Source organism: Tympanuchus pallidicinctus, unplaced genomic scaffold (assembly GCF_026119805.1).
Source record: "Tympanuchus pallidicinctus isolate F22 unplaced genomic scaffold, pur_lepc_1.0 scaffold3, whole genome shotgun sequence".
Classification (NCBI taxonomy): domain Eukaryota; kingdom Metazoa; phylum Chordata; class Aves; order Galliformes; family Phasianidae; genus Tympanuchus; species Tympanuchus pallidicinctus.
Window position 1 is genome coordinate 103,821,456 of NW_026294747.1, and position 16,092 is coordinate 103,837,547.

Genomic DNA, 16,092 nt, shown 5'->3' on the forward strand with positions numbered 1-16,092 from the left:
TCACAAATCTCAGTTCTAGCAAATAAGATTAATAACCCCAGAAGGAAAGCACAGGTTTACTAATTATCCTGGTGTTAACCAGCATGGAACAGAACCAGAGACAACCTGTAACATCACAGCCTACTGACAGAAGCTGTAAAGGCTTTTCACAGCAGACCAAACAAGGTATTTTTAAGTATATGAGCCCACAGACAAAGCACCAAGTAACACTGACATCTTCTCCATTGGTTCTCAAGGCAAACCCAAAAGGCTGCTGTACTGTCCAGAGGATTAAGAGGCGTGCTCTGTGTGGCACTGTGCCTTGTCTGCATGGAGATGCTCCATCAGGTGAAATGCAGTGAGCTCACAGGAGAAGCAGTGCACACCTCTGCAAAGGCAACAACAAGAGAACCAGGTGCTACAGCAAAGCTCAGAGCAAGGCTGCTTCTGTCTGGCTGCAGAAAGGCCACTCAGAAATTAGGCCTTATTTCTTTCAAGGAATAATGCTCCGTGATGATGTATGCAATGCAAACGCTGCAGGAAGAACTAATTAAGCTCCTGGATATAGACTAAACTGACTATAAACTGACAAATAAAAGGTTCCATCTATGCAAGGTCAGGGGAGGTATGATGACAAGGCAGTACTGGAAGAGTAATCATGACAATTATGCCATGCAAATTAAATCATCACTTCATTGAACCACGTGCATATAATATAGAGTTTCAAAATGCTCCTGATGAGACAGCAAGTCAAGTGTTCTCATAGCTTACGTGGGTCTTCTGGACACTGCATAGTATGAACATTATTTAAGGGGAAAAATAAAAAAGGAGGAAATAAAAAACAAATGCTAAAATATAGTTTCATCTTTTTTTTTTTTTTTTTTTACACCCTCAGAAGGTTAAATAAGAACCTCCCCTCTCAGAGCAGATTTCCAGCTGAACACATATTCCCATGCTTTTCCAGCTTGCCAGCCAAAACCCCAAACCATAGGCCATTTAAATCACTGGGATGCCTGCTGAAGGCTTTAGCAACAGTACCCAAGAGATGCACAGACATGCAAATCTGACATGTAAGTAAATTACCTAGAAGAACTGCTGTACTGACTAACACAGTACGTCTTGCTATTGCCTAACATCTTCTTGAAGCATACACAGTTTTAACTCAAAAAACAGAAGACTGACATCTAGTGCTTAGTGTTGAGTGTGGCTAGCATTGAACAAAAATGTCACCCATTCCTATGCCTCCCGTTGGCACAAGGAAAGAGAAATGCCTGGACCACAAATGCATCTGAACATAACTAATAAAAGACTTTGCTTTGGTAAGAAAGGTTCCTTTCCAAAAGTAGGGGTTCCATGACACCGAAGATGTCCATCTCTCTAAAGTCTCTCCCAAGCCCCTCCACACTCCCTGCCACTCAGCATCCTCTGGTTTTGGGGAGGGCTTCCTCAAAATACGATAAATACAAAAACTGACTGAAATGATGAACAGTACATTTAGGGAGATTGACAGCGTGATCAGAGGAGCATTCAAAAACTGCATAAAGGATTCAAAGGAGAGACTGGGAGCCTGCTTAAAAATCACAAGTTCTGTAGAATTAGCAGCTCCTTCTAGAGCTGTATGCCACACTGTATGCAGATACCAGGTACATATTTCCATCAGTGTTTTCAGTAGACTCTACATACCTATGGCTCCACAGAGCAGAGTGGCAAACTTAATTAAGGCCCAGCATGTTCTGAGCATTAAAAGAGAAAAAATTATGGAATGCAATCCCTTGAAGAACAGTTTTAGAAGAGAAAGCATTTTTTTTCTCTTTACAGAAGCAAGGTAGCAGCACCCAAAAAGTTTACAAATATCCCAGAACACTGGCAGTCTGCCTGCACTTTCAAGGCCATGTTTTCAGAACAGGACCTGCAGTACTGATAAGATTTCTAATGAAACTCTCTGAAAGCAGAGAGAGGTTTGTTCTGAAAGAACGTCTTTTCCCAGCCAACGTGGGCTATGCCTGCATTCTCAAAAACAACAATGGTTTACAGGCTGGTTCGGCCCAGTTCTGTGAGTAGTGGGGCAGGGGACCCATGGACCCACACCCCAGGAAAGAAGAAGGGGGGAAAGGGTAGGAAGATGGGTCTAAAAACAAAACAGTGGCAATGATCTGAGGAGAAACAAACTGATTCACTAAACATGATCTCGGAATGCAAGGTAGCATGCTGTAATACAGTATAATTAGAATTGAAGCTAATAAATCAAATAAAATGAGAAAGAGAGCATCCAGAAACAGAAGGCCTTACTCTAATGCTAAAGGTGAGACAGCGAGGGAGCACACGTGCTGCTGAGATGATCAAGAAGGGAAAAGGAGTGTCTCGTGATTTACAGTTTTATCTCTCCCTCTGAACAGACAACAGAAACAGAAGAGTGAACAGTCCTCCGGGAGATGTAGTTCTTCTCTTCTGAGACAGGTATGCCCACAACTATCCATGATCCACAGAACTAGAGCACTGGCTCTTTAACTTCCAGTGCACTACATGACGTTATGATATGGAACACCAAGAACAAAAATGACAACTTGCCACCCGTTAACTTTTTTGTACGGCTCCTGAAACCACTAGAATGACTGTGGCAGCAAAATGGAGCACATCCCCTTACACTTGAGGAACTGCAACACAAGATTATGGAGTTAAATCACAAACAATCAGCTCCAACTTCTACTGTTGTGCCCTGCTTTTTGCTGGGATAGGGTTAATTTTTCTTCATAGTGCGTGGTATGATGCTGTGATTTGGATTGAGGAGAAAAACGGTGTAGATAACACAGCCATGTTTCAGCTGACGCTGAGCAGCACCGCACAAGGCCAAGGGCATTCCAGCAATTTGTACTGTCCTGCCAGTGAGGGGCTGGGGGACAAGGAGCTGGGAGAGGACAGGACTGGAACAAATAACCCAGACTGGCCAAAAGGCATATTCTGTGCCATATGTTCTTGTGCTGAGCAACAAAACTGGGGGAGCTGGCCGTGGGGCTGCTGGCTGGGCATTGGTCAGTGGGCGGTGAATAACTGCACTGTGCATCACTTCCTTTGGGCACTTTTTGTTGTGATTAGAGTTTTAGTTTGCGTGGTTGGTCTTTTTTCTTCTTTCTTTCTTTTCAGTTTAGTAAATGTCCTTATCTCCTACCACAAGTTCTTGCACTTCTCAGTTCTCTCCCCCATCCCTCTGAGGGAGGAGTGAGCTGCGTGGCGTTCAGCTGCCTGCCAGGTTAAACCCAGCATACTGCCAGTGTGCAAAACGCCCATTTACTCCACTCTTGAGTTACCACAGTACTCTACATCCCACTGAACTGCTTCAATCAGACTGTCCTCAAAAGCAGGACTGTTTGGGGGCTTACAGAGCTAAGTGTGATTCCTCTTGCTTCAGCAGATAAGCTTGAAAACCCAAACGCTCTGCCACAAAACTGATTTTTCATCCTTGAAAAATGTGGTGGTCCTTACACTGCTTCCAAAAGGCCATCTTGTGCTTTCTGAAAACTTCATAAATCTGAAAGTGAACCTGAGCAGCTCACTTGTTCCATCTCCATCCAGTTTACATGCTCTAAGAGACAAAACCTCCTAAACCCCTCCTCTCACATTTTATCATTGAGCTTGACATGGTACAGCACAGCGCATCCCCTTGGCGTTATCTGCCTGTTTGTGTCCCCTCCCAAAGTCTTGTGCACCCCCAAATCTATTCATTGGAGGACAAAGTGAGGAACAGAGAAAGCCCTGATGCTGTGCAAACACTGCTTCAGCAACAGCTAAAACAGTGGTGTGCCATCAGCACTGTTTTGGTCACAGACCTAAAACACAGCACCCTGCCAGCCACTACCAAGAATCCACGTTGGTAGTGAATTAACTCCATCCCAGCCAGTGCAGCAAGTGCTTGTTTACAGAGGAAAAGAAGAAGTTTCTACACAGCAAGGCTTTTGATTATTGTTGGTACTGGAGGTCAAGCCTACAAGTCTCAATCCTTTGGTGTTACCCTGTCTTACAATGTTTTTATTCTTGAGGCACAACCGCTTTCCATTTCACATTTCACCAATGTTCAGGGAGTCCGTGTTTCCTCACCAGGCAGCCTCTAGGCACCCATTACCTGCCTAGTAGGAGAAGTCTACCTTGAATGCATGCACTACCTCTCTCAGAGTGAAAAGCAGAAAAATACTTCATATGGCAGCTTTGCTTTTCCATCTCGTACTGAAATGGCAAACAAAAAGTCTTGAAACAGTCTGTGCTTTGAGAGGAAGCCTTGGAAAAGTGGCAGAGATAAAACACACGATTTCTGCAAGCAATATGAACGGGTTTGAAGTTACAAGGCCTAAGTGGACATATTAAGAGAACTCATGTGGAAGAAGAGAAAGAGATGAGATTTTGGCACGGCCATTCTCAAGGATCTATTTGGACTGGAAAATGTCATACTGATATTTGTGGATACTGAGACATTTTAATCCAGTGTTCTGGCAGTATCTCCTACGGGCTGTTTCTAACTCTTGCCAAATATCAGCTCATCTTGGAGAAGCTGCTCCTTTCAAATTGTTTCATTCAGAAAGTAAAATACCTTCTCACTCTGCAATGCAAAACAACAACTTGCAAACAGTTACCTTTCTAGGTCTGTACCAAGAATCCAGACAAAACCAGCAGTCCTAGAGGAAATTCTTCACTACAAGAGTGATGAGACAGTGGCACAGGCTGCCCAGGGAAACTGTGGCTGCCCCACCCCTGGACGTGCTGAAGTCCAGGTTGGATGGGGCCCTGGGCAGCCTGGTCTGGTGGGTGACAGCCCTGCCTATGGAAAGGGGTCGAAACTGGGCGGGTTTTAGGATCCTTTCCAAACCAAGCCATTCTGTAATTCTACAAACCCACCAAACCCATGGGCTATTGCCACGTTTAGCACCATGTCTCACACACAAGTGCTATGCCTTTATCTGGAAAGTTAGCTGTGAGACTTTTCACCTCCACGGTTTTGCTTTTGAGATATTAAGCAGTTGCTGGTGCCTGAGCTAGATGAAACATCCCTGACCAGCTTGCACTGACCTTTCTCCAGGTTCTGGATCAAATTGCTGACTGTAGGGCACAGACTTATTGACCTGTGGCACATGCACACCACATACCGGGGTACAATTAGCACAGACGTCTCGATGTTCCGTTACTATCTCGAATGCTGTGTACAAAGCAGATAAGCAGCAGATGTGTGCAAGGCCTGGGTGAAATGAGGGAAGCTGAACGAGCAGACAGACTCACACACTGCTCCAGGGCCCTGCTCTGGGCAGGGCTAGCCACAAAAACCTCCTGAGGTCCTCTTCTTCCAGATAATGCTGAGCACCGGTTTCTATTTACGCACACTGTTATAAAGCAATTATTACTCATAACTAAGCCCAGCTGACTGATAACTCCAGCTCCTCACACACCAAGCGCACGTAGCCAGCCCTGCTTGCAGCTCAGCTCCCTTCAGAAGCACAACCAGCATCAGGGCCACCAAAAAAGGACTAAGCCCAGCCCAAGCACAGAGTCAGCCTGCTGCCTTGCAGCAACTTAAAAAATCTAAACATAAGGTTGCTGCTAAAGTGTTACCAGTGAATCCTCAAGAGGCTAGATTGGTGGCTGACAAGCACGCAGGATAGGCTCTATGCCAGGAAGCAATATTCAAGCTCAAAGAGGGTAGATTCAGGTTAGATATAGGGAAAAAGAGAGTGGTGAGGAACTGAAACAGGCTGCCCAGTAATGTTGATGCCCCATCCTTGGAGACTTTCAAGACAAGGATGGATAAGGCTCTCTGCAACCTGATCTAACTGTGGTAACCCTGTTCACTGTGGAGGAATTGGAATACGTGGCCTTCAGAGGTCCCTTCCAGCTCTAAGGATTCTATGATTTAAACATGGCAAGGCGACAGCAATCAAAAGCATGCTACCAGAACAAGACAACATTTTCCAATTTTCATCCCAAGACGCAAGACAGGCACCCCACAGCAGGACAGCAGCTCTGCACCTGCTCTCTGTGGAATCAGAGCTTCATATCCATTAGCTGCACTGCATAGCCCTTGCAGGCAGGCTCTCTACAGTCCAAATTTCCTGGGTCCATCCTTAATCCCATATGGTATCTTCATATCATCAGGACTGCAACTCATTTTGGGAAAGCTCCTGGAAAAAAAGCCACTGACAGAAGAACTGCATCTCTCAGCTTGCAGGCAAGACCTTCACGTGTTGCTGACCAATCCGGCAACAAAGGTCTTCAAACATAGCCATGGCCTATCATCCTTGATTTAGGGTGCTCTCAGCACTCTTCCTCCTTCCCTTGCAGCCTTGCACATGGGAACTGCCCCTCTTTGAAGGCTGCCTTGCAGTTGGCAGTGGTGTTGGGCTTGGCTTTGCTCCCCAGCAAACCTTGTTTTGCTAAGTGAAACAAAACAGAATTTTTTCTTTCAGTTTCAAATGGTCCTTCCCCTCTTTGTAATCTATCAGTAACAAATTACACCTCAGAGAAAGGGTGGTAAATACGGCAAAGGCAGCGTTGTGTTTTCTGGAAAAACACAGTGAATACATACAAATATTTACAAACTAGCACTACTTTAACAAACTCAGGACCTGCAGCTCCCATTTTATATACTCACACTGAGAACACGTCCAACATTCTATCTAGGTGTCATCACTGTTTTGTAAACAATAACAACAAAAATTCACAGAGCAGTGGAAATAGTTAATCTCACTTCCTATGTCCTGAAACAACAACCCCAAAATCCACCATCCAGCTCTGCCACACCAGCCCTAACCCAGTCCAAGAGGGAGGTATCTACACTGCTGCTCTTGTTTACTCAGCCTGATGATGTTCCTGTCATCAAACAGTGATGACCCAGTAAGAAAGCAATGGTAACAAATGGGCTCTAGATCAGTTCAAGATAGCAAAACATCTGGAAAGGAGAATAAAAACTGAAAACTAACAAAAAAAAAAAACCAGCAAGATTTCCCTAACAGCAAAGTCTTCAAGCCTGTGCACTTGGTATGTTTATTTGCACACAGGTAAAAGCTCTGGTAAGAAACACTCCTCTTTGCACATTTTCTTGACAATGCAAAGTCTGTTCCCATTTGCACTAAAATCATGTCACCAACCTGAGGTTAATGTTCTGTAAATCAGGCACTAAATAAAAAGGTAACAGACCTTTTGGGTTTTGCTCTTCTGAAGCGCACACGGTGCTCCAGCTCCCTCTCAGATGAACAAGTCTGCTTCTAAGTGACCATTCCACGACCTCAAACACAGCACTGCTCTCCGGAGAAAGGATCCAAAACCACTGAAGACAACGCTCAGCCGGGGGGCCACACGGAAGCTCTTCCCTTTCAGCAGCACGCATCGCCCCCCGCTCCTCCGTGCAGGACTGCTGCAGGAAGGCCGGAGGCACATCCAGCTGCAGGGCAGGAGCAGCACGAACGCACCCCGCCTCCCCTCCGGCCGCCCCACGCACCGCCCGGCAGGCTTCCACCCCGCACGGCCACCCCTCATCCGGGAACTACGGCCCTGCTCCGGCCGCGGCAGCCCCCCGGAGGGTTCAAGGCGAGTTCGGGCGGCCCCACCGCGGCGGGACGCCACCCCCGGGGAGCTTCTACCCGCGAGACGCAAGCGGAGCCGTGCAAGGCACGCATAAGCCGCGCAGGGCCACGCGATGCACGAAGCGGTGCAGGGCCGTACCACGCACGCACAGCCGTGCGGCGGCCGCCCCGACCGCCGCTGGAGCTCCAGCCCCGCACGGAGCGGGCGCGGGGCAGGCGATGCCGCACCGCTGCGGACGCGGACCGTGGGCACTTACCCGCCCGCCGCCGAGCGCCCAAGCCCTCGGGCTGCGAGCCCGCTGCCGCCCCAAAACACGGCGGTGTCGCGGCCCCGCCCCACGCCCCTCCCTGAGCATCGCGTCACCCGGGGCCGCCCGCGGGAATCGAAACCGGGAGACACCGGGCCCGGGCCTCGCGAGCCGCGAGGACGTTGGCGGAGCGCCGAGGGGCGGCACTGAGGCGCGAACCGGCGGGGCTGCGTGTGGGGAGCCCAGCGCCGCGCGCCTCGTCTGCGCTACCGCGAGGTTCTCGTGGGCTCCTCACGCAGGCAAAGAAATGGATAAACAAATGATTAACGCTTCGTGAAACAGTGTGAAATAACCACGTCCAACCTGCACACGATACTGCCAAGCCCACCGCTAAAACGTGTCCCTAAACACCACGTCCACACGGCTCTGAACCACCTCCAGGGATGGGGACACACCACCTCCTTGGCAGCGTGTGTTCCAAGCCCTCACCACCATTTCTGTGAAGAAACGATTCCCAGTATCCAATCTAAACGTCTCCTGGCATGACCTGAGGCTGGTGCCTCACATCTTTTTGTCACCTGACAAAAGAGGCTGGTGCCCACCTTGCTGCAGCCCCATCAGATAGAGCACAGTAAGCTCCTCTAGACTGAACAGCCCCACTTCCCTCAGCTGCCCCTCACAGGTCTTGTTTTCCAACTCCATCAGATTTGGTGCCCTGGACACATTCGAGGAATTAAACCCCTTCTTGCAGTGAGAGGCCCAGAAGTGGACACGGTGCTTACGGTGTGGCCTCACCGAAGTTCATACAATAACTTACTCTCCTTGAACAACGCTTACACAGGTCTATGGCACCGAGAGCCACAGTCTGCACACAAATTTCTGACCAAGCATCTGTCAGCCGCCCATGTAGTGGCTAGGGAACAGGTGCAATGCCAACCCTGGCATGGGCACTGCTCTCCTTCTGCTCCATGCTGAATGTTCAAAATACTGGGAAAAGCCACTGTTTAAAGAAGTGGTCAACACTACTGCTAATAATGCTGTTTTGGAGCAGCATGGATACCCAGTAGGAGAACTGCAGCTCCCCTGCATGCACTTGTTTACTAACAGGTCTAAATCAAAGTCCTCAGGTGGGATTTTTCAGTTCTTATGCAGCAAAAGTGCTCGTTCTTAAAAAGGGTCAGTGGGATAGAAATGCCTGAGGAAGGACTGGCTGACTGGGACTGAGGCACCTGGCATTCCACTGAACCCTAAGCTCCCTCTGGTTGTCACTGACAGGATGCTTCGCTTCAAGAATCCTGTTGGTTCTGCTGCCTTTTGGTTCAGAGAGGACTCTGACCTGACCACTCACAGGCAATAGCCTCTTCTACATCTATCTGCTAGACACTGACTTGTTTGTCAATCTCGTCACCAAACAGAAAACGAAACTTGAGTTTCTCCAAATGAAACTTGACAGCTTGCAATTCTTCCTCCTGTGGTGTTTTCCTCCTGTGCAGGTCAGGTAATTTCCCCATGCTGTGTCCCTGCCACATACACACTGCCAACGAGTGTCTGAGTCTGCAAATTATGGCATTTCCTGATTATGAACAGGCATGTAAGGAATAGAAACTGGAAAGTGTGGACTTCTTTTCAGAGGCAGCTTTGCATATCTGCATGCCCAGAGGGCAGGGCAGCCACCAGGCACATGGGGTGATATGGGTGCTTCAGAACAGGAGCACTGGGTGGAGGTGCTCATAACATCCAGCAAGGCAGCACATAATGATGCACAAATACTTTCTACCCAGCTCCTAAACACCTTGGGAAATGTTTCCAAGGGAAAAATATATTTTTTTTAGATGGGAAAGTGAGAAACAGATCATTCCACACATTGCTCACCAAGGTATCCCCATCTCACACCATCCTTGACACCATCCCAGGAAACACATACATTTCTTGTGCACCTGCATTTCTGTCAGTGAAAGCACACTGCTCACAAGTGATGCCTCCAGGTACAGCAGCTCTAAGGGCTGAAGTTTTCAGTGTGAGTGCAGTTCCATGAAGGTATCCACACTGCAGCTTCTATCAGTGAGATTACTTTAGGATGCTTGTTTGATTTTGACAGGTATCTCCAAACTGATGTAGTAGATGCTCCTGATGAACCCATGAGACAAAAACTTGTCCCAGATGAATCAGTATTACTTCAGTGTGATGGCTTTGAAAGAATTGCAGTGGAATCTTAAGCACATAATCAGCAGAGGATAATGCAATACAACCAATGGCAAACACCTACCTATTTCATCACTTTGCTTCTACTTGGCCTACTGCTGAAAAATCCCTTCACGTCTCTCCTGTATAATCCTTCTTGCTTATTATCCCTTCCTGCTACTCCATTTCCTAAAAGCCTGGCTGCTTAATTCTACCTGCGTCAGCATCATGGGGACTGGTCCTTTTGCAATCCATCTGAAAGCCTGCTAGTGCACCAAGGCCTCCTGGTCTGTGTTACTGTACAAGCAGTTGTCTGTGACACACAAAATACTTGCTGCTCTTTGCAATACAAAGGTTTTTTTTTTCCCTTGAGTTTGCCACCTTCACAGCCTGCAGCCATTTTCTGGTGTTATTCTTTATACATGCAAAACAGTTGTGGCACAATACATCCTTAGCTGGGACTGGAGTCCTGTGACAGGTAGGAAAGCAATGTAATCTCTAACACCTGTGCCTGCTGTGCATGAAAAGACTGGTCCAGGGATGTATCTCAGCTGGACTTTAGCCTGGCATTAAAATTATAGCGGAAGAAAATGAAACTCGTTTAGTATGGCAAATAGTTATCTGCCTTCTCTGCTATCAGACTTAAGAGGAACTGACAGAAACATGACAACAAGAGGGCAGGAGGAGCAACAGATGTGTGTGCTCCTTCTGTACGTGTCCTCTCCATCCATATGTTGAGGGGGGAAAGTAGCTGAGCAAGTGGGAACTGGAGCGAAGAATGAAAGATAGAAAAGTAGAGAACTGAGAATGCTGGGGAAAGGCAGTCCCTGAGCTCATAGCACAGGCTGGCACTGTTGAGTTGCCCAGCAGCAGCAGCTGAAGGAATGTGGAGAAAGGGCAGTCACCTGCCAGAGGCAACAGAGCAAATAAAAACATGGGGCTTGTCCTCACAGATGAATCATACTGTGAAAAACAAAACAAAGATGCACACTTCTGTGTTCTTTTGTTTTGAAGTAAATCATAAGTTTGCCTCAGTTCTACATCTGGTAATTTTATATTTATGTCCCTGTGCTTCCATACCACTCTGTTATTACAAGGTGCAGACCTACGGATGGTGTGATGCAGAAATGCAAAAAGTCCTTTTTTGCAGACAGATATCTAAGATTGCATGAAGCCAATCATGAAACCGTAGGAAAGGGCCACCGGCTGCTTTGGAACATGGTGGAACCCAAAAAGGTTCTTCACCAGAGGATGGCCAAGATCTGGAATAGGCTTCCCAGGGCGCTGGTCACAGCCCCAAGCCCCAGAGTTCCAGAAGCATTTGGACAATGCTCTCAGACACAGAGTTTGAATTTTGGGCAGTCCTGTGTGGAGCCAGGAGTTGGACTCAGTGATCCTCGTGAGCCCCTTCCGAGTTGGCATATTTTGCAATTCCGCACTCTAGGACAGGAATATAAAGCGGATGGGGTCTTATCAAGAGAGAGAAGCAACGAGCCTTACTCCATGAAAAACAGAGGAGTGAGCCGGGGTGACAGAGATGAAGAGGAATGCTCCCATAAGAGATGCCCAAAGGCTAAGAGATGTTTGTGCATCAGGAATATGGTCAGGAAACTGCACGGGCTGACCAGGACAGCTACCTCAACTCTGTTCTAAGAACAAACATTCTTCTCCTGGCTGCAATCCAGACGAGATTGGCAGGGATTTCTTTCTTTGCTTTTGTAATGAGAGCATGCCAAGTTTTAAGCAGCAAGTGTTTGTTTTTACTGCCAACAGCAGGCACTGTTATGGGTGCAGAGAAGCAAATAAACTTTCCCAAATTTCTCCTTTTCGCTTAAGCAATTCCACCTTCCGAAAGAAGCTTCTGAAACTGATTACTACCTGGCTGGAGAAGGACACCTTCTGCCACCTATCCTCCAGGGCTCTATCCCACAGAGCCAGCACAAGCCCTCCACCCCAGGGGCACAGTGCAGCTGTCATGGCTGCTGCTGCAGAACAGCAAGCATCCAGCCACCAGGGCACCTGCTTCAGCTCCATCCATGCAGGTTGCTTCCTCTGGCTGCCACTGTTTCTTCAGGCAGTGTCTAGATCTTTGCCTGGGTCTGTGGTTGCTCATAGTCCTAATAGAGAGATATGCTCAGCCCTCTCCCACTCATGTAAATGTCTGTTGTGTTAAATCCAAGAAGGAAGTGACGAAAAGGAGACTGGTTTTGTGTCTATTTCAGTTTGTCAAGGGAAGAGCCTTATCTTGCAAAAAGCCATGCCTTGCTTATACAGTTATACAGAAGAAATCTGTTACACTCTGATTACCTTGAAGAGTGAAAGGGATCACTTTAATGCCTGAGTAGTACATACTCAAACATCTCACCAAGTTTTCCACCGTACTTTTAATTCTCCCATGCTTATATACCTGCTTAGCCATAGCGCAGGCAGGCAACAAGTTCTGAATTACAAACTGAGGGTATTATTATCTAAAAGGCCCATAAGTCTTTGCAAAATGTGATGCAATTTTTCCACAACTCTGCTTGTGCCCCGGTCACCGTGCTCTTCTGATTACACGAATCCTCTGAAAAACAGCCACGTCTGCAGCCCGTGGGCTCCCTCTGATAGAGCATGTCATTATTTACCTTACGGGTTTTTGTTTGTGTTTCCATTTGTCATTTGAAGCAAGGGCTCTGCAAAAGTGAAACTCAAAAGTGAAACTTGCCGTCAGCAGCCCATTTGCCCTCTACTCACTCTTTTTACTTCTTACAGTTTCCCCCTTCTTCCTCTCTTTCCCCTTCCTGCTCTCTTCACCATGTCTGCCTTTTGCAACCCACCCTGTGCAGAGTACAGCACTGCAGGTAAACCGCATGCAAACCACACGTTATGTTTATTCAAAAGCTGCTGTCAACACCATCGTCACGGCGGTGCAAACATCAGTGCATCCAAAATTCTCTATGTGCTCTCAGCTGGTTGAAGTCTGTTGTGCTGCTGCTAATCTTAATTTCCGTCACAGAAATTGAAACAGCCTGCAAATAGCGGTGATAAAAATTCCCTGGGCCCTTCCTAGTAATTGAATACAGTTACAGAAGTATTTAAATAGGATTTCTAAATTTTACAGCATGCAGGTCACTGACTGGAGATGAAAGATACATCTCATTTTGATATACCTGTATTTAAATTTCATCTTAAAAAGTTCAGCAGCGTGATGTTGGCTTCCAGAGGCAATTAGAGAGCTCTTGGACCCAGCATCAGATATCCACCAAGAGCTAATTCCTCTACTACAGGGAAGGCATTGAAATCTCAGAATATTTTGCCCATTCTTGGGGGGTATTTAACTTACAGCAAAAAATCAAATTGGGCTTTTTTTATTCTCTAATAATCACAATCAAAATTAAGTTAAAACACCTCTAATACTTGCTGCAAAAGAAAAGTACAAAGCAATTCTTCTTCCCTGCAGTCCAGTCCTGCAGTAAGGGCAACTGTCTATAATTTCATGTATATTTTTATTCTTCAATTTCATTAGCTTATCATAATTCCATGTAGTTAACATAGCACTTTTTAAGAGTTAATGTAGTCATTTTACTTTTGTCTTAACCTTCTCCTAACTGAGACTGCTAGAAAAACTGGTCTTTCAGTTCTAGATCCAGAAGAAACAAACAGGACACACAGAGCAGTAGCAGAATGCCATCATACAGAACTTCAGCACCAAGAGCTCACAGAATGCTCTCTAAAGTCTGGGGAAGTTTTGCACTCTGCAAAACAGTCACACAGAAAATAAGTTACAAAATGGAAGGAAGAGACTGGGACTTGTGTTTCATACTTCCCAAGCGGATTAGGTTTTTGTTTGTTTGTTTGCTTCAAAGGAGAAGATGAATAGAATATCATATAGAAAAAAACAGCGTCATCGTTAGCTTGGAAAAATCTATGGAATCATGCCATTGCTGCCACTGGAAAGAAAAAAAAATAGTTTGCATATATTCAGTCACAAAATTTCCTTGGTTATGATGGCCTAAGTTAATTTTACCTTATTTTAGCAGTGAAAGCAATTCTCCAATGGCCAGGTTGGGTTTAGTTTACTATAGTTTGTATTGACAACGTGTAGCTTTCCTTTTTTTTTTTTTTTTAAATGGATTGCATTATCTGTTGTCCTGGAACACATGAGAGGTACAAGAATCAAAACATGGAATGCTGCCAGGGTCCCAGCCCAAAAACAAAAATCACGTGGTCATTACAGGAGTAGAGTCTTGCTACATGAGTTTAGCTATAAAAGAAAGAACAGGAAGACTAAATAATTGAAAACCAAGGAAGAGAAAGTTTACCTACACAGATTACACTAAAAGAGTACATAAACAAAATCAAGCAGTCTCTAAGACAAAGGAAGAAATGACCTCCAAGAGCAGCACCCAGCTCCTCCCAGGGAAGAGCCTTGACACTCTTTGTGTGTGTGTGTGTGAGACACTCTTTGCAGCTTCAGTGCATCACTGTATCACTCAGACTTTCCTGCATTATTCTGGAGTATGAGCAGTAGGAGTATTGCTACCAGGCTAATGTTAATGCATGTTGGTTAGTCTGCCTTCAGCTTCTATAGCAGAATGATATGTTTTTTCAAAGAAATGCAACTCTGAATGTTTTAAGGTCCGTACAAATGTTCCATATAAGCAAGCAAACACAAAAAGAACTAACTTGGACACAAAGAGAACTAAAAAGGACTAACTGTCCCTTCCCTTCCCTTCCCTTCCCTTCCCTTCCCTTCCCTTCCCTTCCCTTCCCTTCCCTTCCCTTCCCTTCCCTTCCCTTCCCTTCCCTTCCCTTCCCTTCCCTTCCCTTCCCTTCCCTTCCCTTCCCTTCCCTTCTTTCTCTTTCTATCTCTCTTTCCCTTTCTCTCTTTCTTTCTGAGTTAACATCAAACATTTAATTCTCTGCAGCTGTGTTTAGTAATACATAACAAGTCATCAGTAGCTGCAGCACTATTGCGTGGCTAGCTTTTCAGTTTAGATAGATAGTCAATCATTTTAAAAGAAATTTGCATTAATATTTTAGCCTGTATCCTAAAGCTGCATGAAATTCTCTGCAGGACCAGTGGATCTGTATTCAGCAATGCGGAGAGTTAAAAGAACTATGTGGATGTGCTGGACATTTGTCAAGACAAGCTGAAAAGAAACAGTACTGTGAATCAAGGCTATTCGGTTTGCATTCTTTCAGCTATCTCTTTTTAGCTAATTGGAGGCAGTTTTAAGAAGCCGTCATAAATGTTGCCTCTGCTTGGCAGAAAACACCGTAAGAAGGCTAAAAAATACAATTTTCCACTAACTCATAGTTGAAGGGCAATTAAGAAGACATTTCCATAGGTTGGAATATCACCTATGAAGACAGCTTGAATTGTATGAATTTGATAAAACTCTTGGCACATAGGAAAAAAAAAAAACAGCCAACAAAAAACCGTGGAATGCTGCTGAGCTTGTTTCTCTTTTAGAAGGAGAAAAACCCAAGCTTTTTTTGCTGGAAATGTCTTCATGCTGTAGCTTCCTATTTTGCTTATGCTGCAGCCTAAAATTCTACTAATTGTAACCTTTAACTTGATTTAATCAAGTTATAACTTCAGCAGATCTACGATAATCTTTCAGCACGTTTTAAACAGAGGAACAGTTTTGCAGATAGAGAAAAATCAGCCCCTTCCATATTTTTGCTGTAGTGCTGCACTCCTCAGCCCTTCCTCTGCCTTTCTGTGGCCTTGTGTTACGCTGTGTAGTTTGGGGATCTTGTTTTGTAGGCAAGGCAGCAATGTGCCAACCAGGATCTCGTTTCCTCAATGCCATAATCCTGTGTTCAAATTCTTTCTTAAACTGTATTTACTGTTTCTTAATACTGTATTTTAATTGCTCGAGCCAGATAAAGCAATGTCGATTTTGAATGGGTCACTGACAAATTACAAGTAAATTAAAAACTGCTTTCTGCTCTTCTTAATACACTTCAGTTGGATACTGTGCATGCTGCTGGGCAAGACTTGAAAACGTTATACAACATAGCAGATTAATCTTACCACAACAAAACAAAATGCACTTTCTATTAAAAATAAAAGAATTTTAAATCCATATTATTTACTGGCACTAGGACAACCTCTCCTCAGCAGTGTTCAGAGACAA

General features: G+C 45.6%; 1 protein-coding gene across 3 annotated transcripts in view; it reads right to left on the reverse strand.

Moving 5' to 3' along the window:
• The window catches only part of TRANK1 (tetratricopeptide repeat and ankyrin repeat containing 1), a 52,556-nt gene extending 44,636 nt beyond the window's left edge, over positions 1-7,920 (reverse strand). For 2 of the 3 annotated variants that reach the window (XM_052696767.1, XM_052696765.1), the window contains exon 1: positions 7,796-7,920. The gene's annotated coding sequence lies outside the window, so the exon portion shown is untranslated. Of the gene's footprint in view, positions 1-7,152; positions 7,378-7,795 lie in introns of those variants that run through there. The other variant, XM_052696766.1, reaches the window with a different exon arrangement.
• Positions 7,921-16,092: the final 8,172 nt, after the last annotated feature.